The following is a 16,460-nucleotide window of genomic DNA, read 5'->3' on the forward strand; positions in this document are numbered from 1 at the left end:
AGTTAATACAAATCAAGAAAAAAATCAAACAAAAAATAAAGATTTAATTTTTTTCTCTAAGAAAAAACTTGGGTTTAACCTCTTACTGAGCACCTTGAAACTCATGATACTAAAATCTAGTTAGTAGTCACAAATTATAGTACACATGAATGAGTGAACTTAGCAAAGAGTAGCAACAACACAAGCATCACATGTATGTGTTTAAAAGTACTTCCCTTCATAGATATCCTTAAATGAAATAGAAGATACTGTAATGCTGCAATGTACTTTGCTTCATCACCATAAGATTATCAATACATATACTTTTCTTCACTATCAAAGGATTGCCAATGCAGCCATATGCCTTTTCTATTACATATTGGTGGCTGAGATGGACCCAAAACTGCTGGTTGTTGCCAAGTGTGATTGCAAGCTGCTTCATGCATGAGTGATGGAGAGCGTTTATGACCTTAAAACTCAAATTACACCCAAAATGGTCATAAATGTTCATGACTCTAAAACTCAAATTACACAATAACTAGATGGCCACAAAAGTTCTTTGACATTTCTTGGTAGCATGTATGATGTATCCATAGCAACTTCCAACCTGCAAAGAAAAACAAGATTATTAATTTAATACTAATGCATAAGGACAACACATTAAAACTATTATAGTTTTGGTATTTTACTCTATGTGATTCAAATTACCTTATGTATCTCTTACATAATCGTTGAAGATCTTATAGCCATTGGCATCAAGTTGATATTTCTTTGATATTGGATCATAGCTCAAATTTGCCATAGCAATTATAGATTCCAAGGACACTGATTGATTATCAACAAGATCATATGTGTAGCATCTACTTCCTTTGGTTTTTTGATACCATGCTAGATGAATCTCCACATTTGGAGGACGATCCAGAAGATCAAAAGGGCCCCTTGTCTCTTTCATACCATTTCCCAGCTTCATTCTCATACTCATTACTCTTCCTAGGTACCATATGCCTTTCTTGACCCCTTGACTAGTATTTGCAACCTTTCCTTTTCTTTTGAGCTTTGTATTATCTCTAAATATAATATCTTCAAATAGAACCGCACAATCAGATCCTATTCCAAGACAAGTACTTGTTTGAGGTTTTGACTTCATCTCAAATAAGAAATATACTCCACTTTTTACCCTTGTTAATCTATTCTTTGATAACGCTAGATTTCCATTCAATTGGCTCACAAGTGTGCTCTTGCACAAAGTCTTCCCATCAACTTCCACAAAAGGTGATATTTGGCTCACCACATTCTCCTCATTGTCAACTATAGAATCCATGACATGGCGAAGCTCACTTTGTGCAATTGTATCCTCTTCATCAGCATCCAATACTGTATCCATGATTACATCTCCAAAAAAATCATCCAATGAAATTTCTTCTTCTTCAAGATTGTCATGTGCATTGTTTTCAAGATGCTCTAAGATATCTTTTTCTCCCCATGAGGCACCCCATGAAGCTTCACCTTCCATACCAAGCTCGCAACACATGACCTTTGCTTCTGCTAAACCCTCCTTTAATGCATATACAATCTACTCATCAGTACTCACAACCGTGTAGTCATTTAAATTTGCCAAAGGAATGCCAGGCATATGATTCATATCAACCCATATATTTTCTTGCTTTGAGTGAGTTGCCGAAAAACTTAGATTTGAACCTGCTTGAAACTCTGAAATTCTATTCAATGCTCCTACACTACTCAACAAGTCACAACCATCATAACGCCTCTCATTGCTAATCATTCCACCTACTTTACTAAAGAAGTTCTCACAAGCATCAGATCCCGTAGAAGATAAGGGAACCGCCAAGTGACTATATCTGTCTCCGAAGATCTTTATGAGAAGAACCACAAAGTGACATGACAATTGGATGTCCATGAAAGTTTCTCTACTAATGAAGTTCTACTTGAGCATATATACATCATGCTTTGTGATCCACATGCGCCAAATCCTAATAAAACATCATAAGTCACTTGTTTAATAAGACATAATGGTGCTACCATAGCAACAACATGAACATACAATATCAATTAATTATTTATATATGTTCAATAGATAACATGAATTCTATACTTGAAAAAGAAGGATACCATTCTGGTAGCTTTCACACGCTCATACAAGTTGAGCATTAGAGATAGAAAAATATCAATGTATGCTGCCACCATTGAGAGATACACCTTTGTACCAAGTGTTCGCTCTTGACGATGACTGGATCCCATCTACAAGAGCTCTAAACAATTTTGAACTTTACGTCCAGATATCCTTTGTGCTAATCTCCAATTTTGTCTATCTTTTCTCTCTATATCTCCTTGCAAACCTTGATCATCAACCTTGAAACTTTGATATACCAAGGCTACATGATTCAAGGTGACAAGATCATTACCAAGCACTAATCTTTTAGATGCATTATCTAGAGGATTAATCATCTTCTTTCCATTGTGTATATAATCTTGGTCATGTAATCCAATGATGCTTCCATCATCTTCCATAGAAGCTGTCAATGGCCAACTTTTCCAAGGGATTGAGTATTGAACACCTGCAAGAGAGCTATAATCTTCAACCATAAGCTTTCTTCGCCTTGAATCTCCATCAGAAGCATGACCAAGTATTGGTCCAATCACATCCTTCACATACATATTCCAATGCAAATTGACTTCTTTCCATTGCTCCTTGATGGACATAGAGTCAAACCTATTACAAGTTAGTTGTATAAGAAGAACTAACTTTGGCAAGCATTCAGCAAGAGGATTTGCGTTCAATACTCTTGCATAGTGGGCAATCACATTATGCTCAAATGCATGAACAATTCTATGATAACCATTCTCACCATCTCCAACAAGCACTACGAAATTTGAAATGCATGTGTGGTCTATCTTCTTCCCACAAAAACCAAGAAGTTGGTCATCTTTTGCTATCCACTTCACCATCCTCTTGATCATAGTCTCATCTTCAGCAACAATGATAGGTACACTTCCCATGCAAAGCCCATTTTTCAAAATATGATGCTTATATGTTTCTACCACATGCTTGAATACATCCTCTCTCAATCCGGTCCTATAACAAAGAGCATTCACATGCTTGAATACATCCACGTGCTTGAATACATCTCAATTCTAGATCATTCTCACTTCCAAAAGAAGAAATCTCAAACATTGCTTCATCTATTTTTCATTTGTTTTGTGTCTTTATCTCCTCCAATGATGGTGTGACTCCAAGCATGTCATGCCTTTGCTTCCCTTTCTTATCCAAGCCAATAGCTCGTAAATGAGATAATGACTTGATATGCGAGTGTGTTAAATTGTATAAAGTATCATGCCCTCCTTGACCATAAGAGCATTCACACTCCTCACACCAAATTTGAAACAAAGCTTTCCCTTCCTTATCCTTAGACATAAGCTCAAACCTATCATGTTGACCCATGGGTTTTAGCTTTTCCTTGGCATTCTTGATATCCCTCTCCCACCTTTTTTTCTCAGATGATACGGCAAGAAGACTTTTGAGTCTATTTTTTGGAACACCTTGGACAACACTCACATCATCCCTTGTCGACTCCATCCCATTGCTAGATACATGAAGATCACTAGCTCTAGCTTCCATGGATGGCTCCGGCTCATTGCTAGCCCCCTCTGAATTCACTCTTTGATGCTTGCACGGTGACTCACTCTCCTCTCTCAATTGAGTAGTGACCTCTTCTACATCAACTGTCCATCTCTCCTCTTGCTTTACTCTAAGAGGAAGCATTCTAGAGCCTCCCAAAAAGACAAAATCATTTGAGATGAGATTATTAAGGACAAGCCCACTTTGAATGCTGCATAATCAATGTAGACAAACAGGATACAACATTGGCACAGTGCTAAGGGGTTGTTCCTGCCCATAATAAGCTCTAAACATAAGCATAGAAGCTGAAAACACCTACCCAACAAAAAAAGGGCCGGTGACTCAAAATCACAAATTTCTAAAGTGGAGACAAGTGAGTACCTATGGGGTAGATGTGTTAGTGGTTTTTGTCAGAGTTCCCATTTCCCATGTGCCCATGTCTGACATGAAACTCAAGAGCCACCGGTCCCAAAGCTCCCTGCCCAACCATTACAGAAGATGCCTATAGAAACAACCCACTTAGACAATGATTAGAACACATAATTGCCTGCTGGATTTTGTGTCATAATTGGAACATAATTAGAACATAATCAGAAATATTGGAACATAATGGTTTGCACTTATGACAATATGGTCTGCACTTATGCATTCTGGTCTGCCCTTATGGCATTGCAACCTACCCTTCCCTTATGCATTGTTCCCTTCCCGTATGCATTATGACATGACCTTATGCATTCGGACCTTCCCTTATGGCATAGCAACCTGCCCTTCCCTTATGCATTCTGCCCTTCCCTTATGACCGGCCCTTCCATGACTCTCCTTTATACTACAGGCATGGAATAAATGCCAATCATGCCTTTGAGGCACTTTGTCTGGACATTGCTGAGTTTCAGGACCAAGGCAGGGTCATAGTGATGGGGGATCTAAATGCAAGAGTTGGACAAATGCAATTCCAGCCTATCATGGCAGATGAGTTGGATAAAGAATCTGAATTTGAGGTACACAATGCATGGATTAGGACATCTGATGATGACACAATCAATGCCCAAGGAAGAGCCCTTAGAGGAATGTTAATGGATTACATATGCTTATCTTGAATGAAATGAAACTCTACCCCCATACAAATAAAATAACTTGTTTCTCGGCCAGTGGTGGACACAATGCTTGGGCACTGATGACGACATAAGTGTTGCTTTGCTTGCTAAGTATGTCTTCCTTTTGCTTTTCATAAAAGTTTTTGTTTACCTCTTTTTTCTTCTCTTTCATTTTCTCTTTTATTTTCTTTGTAGATTTTTGATCTTTAGAACAACAAAAATTCTAAATTTGTATGATTGGACTTATTCTAGTCTTACAAAGGTATATATATATGCTCTACCTCATGTAGACACATTACAAGATATCAAAAATTTTAGAATATGGGAGAAGCACCCTGAGTCCAATCATACCCCAATATGGCTCACACTAGATGTACAAATTGCAGCAGAACATTAAAAAAAAGCAATCATTACAAAGACAGGAAGGTTCATGATTAAATCAGATAAGCAGAAAGGTTCATATCTGCAACATATATGTTTACAAATCTATTTGCAGATCTGTTTGCACATAGATTTGTTTGAATAGATCTGCATATTTGTTTACAGATCTGATGTGTTTGAACAAATCTGTAAACAGATCTACAGATCTGTTTTGAACAAATATGCAAAACAGATGACAGATTTGCAGATCTATAGGTCTATATCAATAGATCTTTATTTTTGTTTGTCTTATATATATATATATAAACTAACTACTAATATAAAAACTAACTAGAAACTGTGCCTTAACTAGAAACTGGAAACTGTATCTTAACAGTAGATCTGTAGTTCTTTTGTTTATCATATACGTATTTTGCAAAATGACAGGCTGACTATATTACTTAGAAAAACAAGAGATTACATGAAGCTCAACAATTTAAGTAGCAATAGAATGAGGTTTCCAATCAACAATGTACAGTGCATTTTACTATGCAACTGGAATAATAAGTCCCAACAGACTCGCAGTCTAAAGAAGCGACATTTGTCTCTTACTATCAAAAAGTTAGCGTGAGCATCAAGTTCCAACTATGATGGAGCATTTTTGACACTGTAGCAAGCCAACCAGCTGGATCTTACTTAAAACTGTAGTGATTTGGATGGTGTCCTAAAAATAGTACATAATGAGGATATCCTTTGAAATCTTGACTATTCTGAAAGAGCACAACACATAACTTCTGTACTCTTGCAAATCAAATCAGGACGGCTTGAAGCACCACACCTGCCAATCAATTGTAGCAAAACAAGTCCTCACGACTCACTCAAAGAAAGCCATGTTATAATATATGTAAGCTCGGTGATGGGGTAATATGTTGGCACCCTAGAGAATCATGTAAGAGCAAGGTATCGTGTGAATTATGGTAGCCACACACGAGGATGTGGACTACATGAATGCATGTGGGACAAGGGTCACCACTAATTGAGATGTAAATCAGAAGATGCCACATAAGTTCATGATGTGTAAAGTGGATGGAGAGGCTCTCTATATATGAGGCCTATCTTTACGAAAGACAGGAAGCTACCATGAACAAAGGTTGATGCCCAAGAAAGAGGCAAGATGAATCAAAGACTAAATTCTGATGCTGCAAAAGAACAGATGGTGCTCCAAAGGATGCTGGTTCAAAGAAAGGAGCATCAACAATTAAGGAAACACTACTACAAAGATGAAGCCAAGAATGTGTTGCAACTTGCTGTAAAGATATTGTTGCTGTTGTTATCAAGAAGTGAAAAAGGAATGGTTGCTGCAAAGGAGTCACTGAAGGTAGGCACGATTCTGTGTATTCAGTGCAAATGTGGTAGCTTTGATAATAGAGAGAGGATTCTCTCATTGTGAGCTCATGGAAGAGTGCCTCAAAGTACGTACTATTTTATAAAATGTAGCAAGAAGGAAAAAGCAAAGATATTGTTTCTTTTCTTAGCTGCAACAAAAAAGTGCAACAAGAGAACCACGGTTATGTTGTTGCTAGACTGTAGAAGTGGCAGAGAGAACACTAGTGAAGTAGAATTGTCAAATAAGAAAGAGCAGATGTCTCAAGGAGAGAAGATGGTGCTGATCGACGATTCAAAATGATTAGTGGGCTGCTTGAAGTCAACCAAAGAGAAGAAACAATCTTTGGGACCATTATGAACAAGATCAATTGTAGCACAAGTAGGTTGAAACAAAAGCCAGTGTGTGGATCCTTGTAGGAGCTTTGAGCAGAAGAGAAGATAGTAGACAATGATGTTTGGAGAGGAGAATGAAGCCCGCAACAAGAATGGAGGTGGTCAAGGGAAGTTGGCTACTTATTCATGAAGACAAGGGTGTTTGTGGAGAACGGAATAGTGCCATTGTTTTGTGGAAGCTCACACAGCATATATCCCAAGAAAACAATAGCCCAATAAAAACCTCTGCAACCTACGAGCCATCGACCAGAAGAGAGAAGGTCGATCATGTTGTACAAAAGCAAGACTTGTAGAGAGAAAGGAGCAACGGAGTTGCAAAAGGAGAAATCTATGGAAAAACTATCCATGGCGGGCAGCTCTGATGAAGGAAAAGAACCTGGAGCTCCAAAGGACAATGATCCAAAGTTGCGACAGGAGGAGAAACAGACAGTCGATGCCTGTTCACAGTTTGCTAACGTTTTTTTTGTTAGAAACCTTAGGGTCAATAACCCTACTATGTGAGGGCTAAAAATATTAGCCTTGATTTTTTGATAGTCAGATGGATTTTTTGTGGTGTATATTGCACCCTTCTTTGTGTGGAACAAAGTAACCAATTACATGCTTCTTATTTTTCACCATGGCATGTAAAAAAATTTCTTACACCTTGAAAAAATGGCGCAGCATTGGCTTGTGCAACAAGTCATGGATATTTTATATTGTGATGGAGATTGTTGTGAGTGCCCAGGCCTTGCATTGGCTTAAAATGGATGTAATTTTCTCTCACCCACGTTTATGAGGGTCCTCTACCCGAGCCCAAGGGTGCTCAAATGGATATTTGATTGCAGTGTGTAAGAGTAGTGTACATGGATGATGCACCCATGATGCACTACATGGGTTGGTTCCTTTTCCCGGACACATGGGATGTCCGAAAAGCACATGGGTGTTCCACCCACGCAGTATGATGTGCAAAGTGAAGATTGGTGTCTAGGCTAATAGACACATGCACACACACTTTCGATGTACACTCCAAGTTGTTATTGAGGGGGAGTGTTTTTTTTTTGTGGGTGAGAGGTGAATGGTCAGTTGGAGAGGTATACAACCCTCGCTTAAGGGGGAGTGTTGAAATATATGTAAGGTCAATGATGGGGTAATATGTTGACACCCTAGAGAAAACATGTAAGAGCAAGGTATTGTGTGAATTATGGTAGCCACACACGAGGTTGTGGACTACATGAATGGATGTGGGACAAGGGTCACCACTAATTGAGATGTGGATCAGAGGATGCCACATAAGTTCATGATGTGTAAAGTGGATGAAGAGACTCTCTATATATGAGGCCTGTCTTTGTATGATCAAAAAGCATTACAATAGATCAGATTTGAGTGCGCCCATCTTGTGTCTCTCCCTCATGAAGTTCCTTGTATACTTTAATCCCATGTGATCCTTATGCTTGTCTTGTTGCCCTAGGCTTAGTGGCAGTCGCATTTGGTTTCTTATCAAGCCAGTGCATTACAAAATTATCACCACTTCATGAAAGTTCAAAATGTATAGATACCAATTCAGTCACTTTTCCCCATTTTTGTGTTGCACAGCTATTTTTAATTGTAAATAATCTTTCTATATACTTTCTAACCTGAATCATTTGTCTTTTTTTCAAAATCAACCTTAGTCTAATTGTCTTTAAGACACAAGCACAAAATGCCAAGAGCATAACCTTCACTCACCCTAGTTGATCCATGGAAATCACACGGAAATGATTGGCAAGCACATCATAGTTGCGAAAGAAGAAGCCTTGAGAAGCACCATAGCCATGAACCATAACAAGAGTGGGAGCATGTTTGGAATTACTTTCAAAAGCCAATGTGTTTATGTATCTAGGTTCAGCATGGGCAGATCTAAACCAACTACCACTTGATGCAGGATGAGCAGGGCCAATGTCCACCTCTTCTTGGATATAGGGTGTCCTGCATCCAAGAAAGTCTTTATACCCAAATTGCACTTACAGCTTCAAAATGTGAAAAAGTGAATGAATTGGCCTCCAAGCCTTATACATCTAGGACTAGGAGGTCCTCTCATTGAGAAATGGAGGACAATAATTTGTATACGTCTTGAGACAATGATCAGCTTCATGTTTATTAGCACATGTAAATCTTCATGCTTCTTGAATGTCACTCATTATGATGACAAAATGACACATGTTTTTGGTAAATCTACCATCTCACTTGCACAACTTTGTTTTTAGTTCTACTTGGACACAGCTGTGAAATCATACCCTCGTATCATGGCTCAAATTGGCAGCAATACAACAACTGTTGATCTTATCAATCAAGCATCAAATGGCAAAACAATGCAGTATCTAAAAAAGCCTTGCAAGGTTGAAATGAATTAACAATTGTATGAGGAAGAAAAGGGTGTGAGAATCTACCTCAATAGGGCCTCAACAGAGCGAGTAAACGACGTTCCAATGAGATAATAGCATCCTTAGACGTGGGGATCCATCACACAACCGAGGTCAATCCCTTGGAATGACTGCAAAATCTACGTGATGTTTCACAATTACATTGTGCACAACGAGAAAGATTCAAACTTTAGGTTTTTTTTGCAATAAGGTTAAGTTGAATATGTGGGAAAGTATAATGTCTATTTGGCAAGATCCCTAAAGTGATGAAGGTGAAAATCCATTGATTGTTACGAGATGAATTGACAATTCTTAGATGCATGGAGTTGTCAAGGTCTCTTGCATGCCATGGAGAAACTAATCTATGGAGAGTGGTGATCAAATGGATCCCCCCCCCCTCTTTTTTTCCCTCTACCCCCTCCTTAAATTTAAGTTCAATATAGGAAATTAAGAGGGGTCTACCTCTAATGTATATGCTTAAGTGTCCCCTTCCCAAAACCCCCCTCCCTTACACTCACATGAAACCATACAACATCTATAGTGAACCCCCCATGGATGACAGGTGGTCAGGCCAGAGAGTGCATTGCGATGATGTTCATAATGATAGATTACATCTAATTATTATGGCAAGAGCCAGCGTGGTGGTCTCTCCAAGTCAACCTTCAATTTTAATGATCTGCATGGGTGCGTGCCCAGTGACAGGTGGCAAAGCTGTAGGAAAAGGCTACGCAATGATAAGTGATCAACCGACGTAGGCCAAAGACTGTGCTATGCGAAGCAGCGTAGAGATGCCATGTGTCGAGCTATGCGGTGTTCTCAAAAAATAGATTACATCTCATTATTACGCCAGTGTGCCTAGGGAAAATTTTTGGCGAGAGTGCGGGTCCATGCAAAATTCAAATATTCACCCAGGAGTGCATCGCATTGTGGCCCCAAAATGGCCCCAAAAATAGTTTCGCGATTGGCTACACCCAAGTAAACATTGACCCTCATGGGAAAATTTGGCAAGGCACGTCCTGAACTGCTTATCCTGCCAACTAGCCGTGAAATTATGAAGCACATATTTTGGGATGGATTGAACCATGTGACCTATAAGCTCCCTCAGTTGAGTGCTCTTATACGATAGTAGCCATCTCTTTTTATCGGATCCTTCAACATAGACAGTTTCAAATCTCCTCCATTTTAGAACAACATGGTTGTCTTCCCTCATTTCATTTGGATAGACATGAAATGTCTTCTTCTTCAACTTTAGACTACAATGCTTGCATGTGCCATGAATGCATTCAATGCACTGCCACTCACAGTCTCGACCTTTGGACAAACCATTGGCTCCCACAGAGACCTTATTCTCTGTGTATTTTGCAACAATAAACATTCCTATCTTTAAGTTCCTGACATACAGGGGCTTACAATGCTTGCGAAAATCTCCTCTGCCCAACTAAAATGTCAGGATTATGATCCATAAACTTGAGATACAATGAGTCTGTCCTACTAACCCAACATGCGGGAATAATAGAATAGTGAGTCCTCTTTTAAATGGAACAATAGTACAGTGAGCCCCCTTTTTGCACTACTAAAACAAGACAAAACATAGCACATGCAAAAATGAGGTCTAATTAAAGTATATAATGAATCTAAATTGAACTAACCATCTAATAATTAAACTAATCAAGCTACTAGAAGAAAAACAATTTCAACCACCGTACTGGATTAGGACAGTCACAATTTTAACTATCGGGCTGGTTTAGTCACAATTTCAATCACCGGGCTAGTTTAGGACAGTCAACCACCGGGCTGGATTAGGACACATTTAGGATAGTCATTAGGTTGGTTTAGGACATCCCAATTTCGACCATCGGGTGGCTTAGCTTGACGGTCTCAATTTCACATATTAGACAATAACAAGTATATTTCTTTTCATTTCTAAATTTCACAATTATAAAATAACATTTCACAATTAGAAAATAATAATATATTGCTTTTCATTTCTAAATTTCACAATTTCAATTAGTAAAGTTCTAATGTTTATCTTGAACCAGCACCGGGCTGGTTTAGGATAATCACATTAAGTCCAAGCCATCCCAGTCTAGAAATTAAGTGGTATAGTAGGAAATTAAATTTAACTAGTTTAAGTACTAAGAAACACAGTAATTTCAACCACCGAGACCATCGACAACTAATGTTTGCTTAACCATGCTAGTTCAGGGCAATCACATAACTGGTGAGATTGAGCTGAAGCAGCGCTAGTTTAGGACAATCACATAATTGGTGATTGAGCTGAAGCAATCACGATTTAACTAATGTCTTTTCAACCACGCTGGTTCAGGACAATCACATAACTGGTGATTGAGCTGAAGTAGCCATAATTGCATGATGTTCCAAATACCGGTCTGGTTTAGTAAATTAACAATATATTGCTTTTCTATTGCGAAATATATTGTTGTTAATTTTTGATCAACCATGCCACCGAACTGGTCAACAACTAATGCCTATTCAACCACGCTGGTTCAAGACAATCACATAATTGGTGATTGAGTTGAACTAGCCTATGGTTGCATGATGTCTCAACCACCGAGCTGGTTTAGAACAATCACATTTAGTCTAAGCCTGGCTTAAGAAATGAAACAAGTAAACCATCCCAAATCTCGATCACAAACAACCACCGGGCTGGTTTAGGCACCATTAACCTGTCTTGTATCAAGCATGTGTATGATGTGCTTCTCAAACATCTTGCTTCCCATCCGCTTTTTACAGATGTCCTTTCTATTTGGAGAAACTCTTGTATTTTCATGCCAAAACGTCGTCACTCTAGCAATTGACATCCACATTTAGGTTTGCTCTCCTTTTCTTGCATTTTGTTGAAGCTGACAAACTTCTTGGATCGGGATGATTGTGCATTGCTTCTGCTCTATGTTCAACCACTAGAGCCATGTTGGTCCTTCTGATTGACAACATCTTTGACATTGTGTGCCCAAGCCATTTCTCCTTTGTTTCAAGGGACACCAACATAGCTAATGTCACCTTCTTTGCTAGTTGATCTAAGTTGTAGGCCATTTCTTAGGTTAGAGAGCATCACCTCTTGGGCGTGCATCTCCCGAGGTGTTCATAGGGTTGTTACTCTATAAAATTTAGGGTGCAAGCTAAAGCTTGTGAAGACTCAAGACTGCTATTCACTTGAATGGCCTTATGTTGCTGCCTCGAATGCTCCCACTAGAATCGTGAAACCATAGATTGTGTTCTTCTCTTCGATGGCAATAATTGAATACGTGCATCTGCAATTGCTTCCTATTGCTGCTCTGTAAGGAGCCTTCTTTCTTCTCATTGTTTCTCCCTTTGCAAATGTTCCAAAAGTGTTTTCCGTTGCCATTTCGATACCGTGCCATTTCTTTTCTCAGCCCACAATCTATTTCCTATGCCTCGACCAAGCTTTTCAGCTTTCATGTCTCGCAGCCTCTGTCTAGTTCTCTTACAAGCCATGGCGAGCTGCATGTTGTCATTGACGCCATGGCCACGATCAATCCAGAATAGACCCAAAGAAGCTAGCTTGTGAGGCGAGCAAAGAATAGAAGACAACTTACTTGAAAGAAGACAATGCTAAACCAAAGTCTGCGCAAGGTCACATCGAGATGCATGCGGGTTCCAGAGCATTTATAGGGTGTGGGGAGGTTGTAAGTACTTAATATTCCAAGATTCAGTGGGCGGGAGGTCTGAAAATTCAAAATTTACAGGAGGAGGAAATTTTTCAGCTGTTGGGTTTCCCTCCTCCAGCGATACATGTCAGCAGAATTGGATATCCCAAACAAGTGCAATGTGGCCTAAAATGCTTCAAAACACAAATAGGCCAAAGGGTACACTATCGGTTTTGATGCCATGTATTATGAAATGCAATGAACTTTGGCATGCTTATGAGCCATAATAGCAAGCAAGTTCATGGAAAAAGAAACAATTCAAAATTGTAAATAGTATTTGATTTACTAAAAGATCTTTGCACATGCACAAATTTGCACATTTTCAACTTCTTCCATTTTAGTTTGAATCAAGATACCAATATCAACAACTATCAATGTTTTAAGGCCACCGTACAGTAGTCCCACTAGTTTGGATTCCAAATTTTCAATCTGTCTTAATTTTCAACAAATCAAAAAAAAGTTATGGAGTGTGCCCTCAAATGGGTGTTCATCACTTTAGCACAACATTGGAGGCTTAATCCATGCCTAATGTTTTCATTTAGGTGTGTCCTTGGGTTGAGGAGAAGCTCACATAGTGTACTTTTGAATGATTACTTGGTTGCAAAATTTTGATGTTTTTGAATAAATTGCTATATCTTATTCTTCAAGATGCATGCTTCACATACAACATAGCACTTGTAATGCTTTAACGGTTGTTCCAAATCCTTATTCCATAATTTTTTGGTCTTATGTTCAAGTTGGAATGTATACCGCAACTTGACGATAAAGTTTGCCCAATTCCGTTGAGTAATGCATAAGTTATGGGTCATGCAAGATACCTATATACAGAAAACTCCCTGAACCCCTTTAGACTGAGTACCTAGGTCCATAACTTTGGTGAGTATAGCCCAGTAGCCTTGGTCTACTCCCATTATTCCCTATTATCTTATAGCATTTGAAGGTGTTCTTTCCATAAGGGACATTTGGCTTTGGTATGGTTACCATCACAAACATAACATCGAACCGGTCCTTTTCACTTGTTGTACTTCTTCCCTTTGTTGGTGCTTTGCTCTGGTCATAGGGGTTTAACATTCTTAGGCTTGTTATTAGTTGGATAACTAGTTTACATTAGCAATCTACTTCTTGGCATACTAGCACTTGGACTTATCATGGCCATGCTTGGTGCATGCTTCTTGGGATACTAGCACTCAGACTCATCATGGCCATCCTTGGTGCATGGCTCGCAATATTTTGTCCAACATTCATCCTCAGTGTGTCCCTTCTTGGAACATATATTGCACCATTTTTCATGTGGGCTGGGCTTCTCTTGGAAGCCCATTTCTTTCAAAGCCTTTTTTTAATGTTGATTTTAGCCTGTCTTGCCGCTATTGTCTGATTTAACAAATCCTCATAGGTCTTGGTTGGATTAATTATTTTTGGTGATCGTATATCCACCTGGTTGCAACCTTCCAGAAGCCAAGCATGCAACAACTTGTCATCTAGAGGCATGCTTAAGTAGTTGATTTAAGAACTCGCATCCTAAGGATGAAATCTTAGATTGATTCGCTCACTTTCTTCTTGATCTCACTAAGCTTGGTTCAAACGTCTTCCTACCTAAAGCATTTTAAGAAAAGCTGCACTCATGTCTAAAGAGTTTTATTTCCTATCTAAAGCATTTAAAAAAGCTTGGCTCAAATGTCTTCTTCACTAATTTTGTATCTAAAGTGTTTAAGAAAGCTTTGGCCATGTGTTTCCAAGTGGGGAATTGTTTGTACCACCTCCAAGCACTTTTCTCCAACATGCAAGAAAAGTAATTTATATACTCCTCCTTGTCTTTGCGTCATTGATGTGACAGACTTGCGAAATCTTGAAATTTCACCTTGCTTGGAGTGCTTGTCTTCGGCTTGGTGACTACCAACTTGGCCTCCATTGGGTGCTCCTCATCATGGAAGTGTCAACAATGAGGCTCACCATGTCAGCAAATGTGACCATGCATATGTCGTCATTGAACCTGTCACCCTTTTGATCTTGACTCCAATGGCTCTTGCTTAGCTTGGCTCTGCATGGTTGAAGGTGCAAGGTTTGCTACCCGGTACCTTGGTAACGGGGTAGGATCATTAGGTAGCTATGCTCTTGGTATTGTCTTTCGTGGTACACCAGGGCACATTTCACGATATCTGTGACTTTCTTCTTGCTCAGAATCTTGATCTCAATCATGTTCCATTCTTGTTCCATGGGAAGATCTTCTTTGTTGTTATTGGCCCAAACCATGCCTTGCATTTGTATTGAGACGAACACATGTCTTGCTTCTAAGACACATGGCTCGGCTCTAGTACTGATACCTTGGCTTCCTCATTGGCCAAACTCTCAATCGATGATGACTGCTCAAATTCCTCTAACCACTGCCTAAAAGGTACTCTTTGATTGAAGTCTCCAAGTTGATTTGGATGCCTTCGTGGAACTAGATTACTCCTAGTGTCAGTATAATAGTAAAAAGCTGATACTCTCTACCTATGGCTATGTTTTCTTCTTTCTTGAGCTCTAAAGTGTAGGTGGCTCTCTGCTGCATTTTCTTGGCTTTCACGACCACCCATTCTCAGTTCAGAATTCATTGTTGTTAAGCCCGTCACTTGGTTGTTCATTGGGGTGACTAGGGTGCTTAGCCACCGACTACCTAGGTTAGGTTGCGGGTTAACTAGGGGTCAACATTGGATCTCCTCAAAATGAGCTTTTCTTTCATCATCAAACTTCTTGAATTTTTCTTCCGATGTCTTTCATGCTCCCATTAATCCATCTAAGAGCATCTCTTGTGTTACTACAACACCCGTTCGAGGCTTCGTGCATTTGTTAATGTATGTGGATAATTCTATTAACTTAAGAGTCTTCATAAAATGTAGATATAACATGTTTTCAAAGTACAAAGGCACATCTCCATGGTGGGGCTATTTTCCATAAACATCACGATGTATATGTCATGTGCTCAAGCTCAGATCTCTTGGTGTCAATAGTTAATGATCTTCCATATGCCATGCTTCTCAATAGGTTGAGCACCTAATGTTGAGCGCCTTCACCTTCTTTGGTGTCAGATTGCTCCTCTACATGTAGTTCCCAATTGAGTAATAAATCACCCTTGAGCACCTAATGTTGAGCGCCTTCACCTTCTTTGGCGTGAGATTGCTCCTCTACATGGAGTTTCCAATTGGATAATAAATCACCCTTGGACATCAAGTTCTTGACATCCTTCCAATGAGCACCAATAGGATCTGCCCATTACTAGGTTCATTGGATAATATCTAGCAAGCCTTAAGGAGGTGCACTGGAAATTCTTTATAGGCACTCCTAAAGTGTACCATGATTACACTTTTCTTTTTCTTGAGCCTCCTATTGGGTAAGCAGTCTCTTGTATACTCTTCTGGCTTTGTCATTGCTATGCGGGGTCTATGTGGCTAGACTCTCTCTAACATTGTGAATGAGTTGTGTGAAAATAGGTGCTAGTTGATAGGTGTATTTGTGGTCACATGTGGATTGTAGACAACAACCAAGATGTTCAGCATGCATACGCTCA

The 16,460-nt window shown here is 39.2% G+C and overlaps 1 pseudogene; it reads right to left on the reverse strand.

Annotated features, from left to right (window-relative positions):
- Positions 1–517: 517 nt before the first annotated feature.
- On the reverse strand, positions 518–1,963 carry LOC147904441 (uncharacterized; annotated as a pseudogene).
- Between the last annotated feature and the right edge of the window lie 14,497 nt (positions 1,964–16,460).

This window comes from Dipteris shenzhenensis, chromosome 2 (genome assembly GCF_047967505.1).
Source record: "Dipteris shenzhenensis isolate YYH24624 ecotype China chromosome 2, Dip_SZ_1.0, whole genome shotgun sequence".
In the NCBI taxonomy this organism is placed as follows: Eukaryota; Viridiplantae; Streptophyta; class Polypodiopsida; order Gleicheniales; family Dipteridaceae; genus Dipteris; species Dipteris shenzhenensis.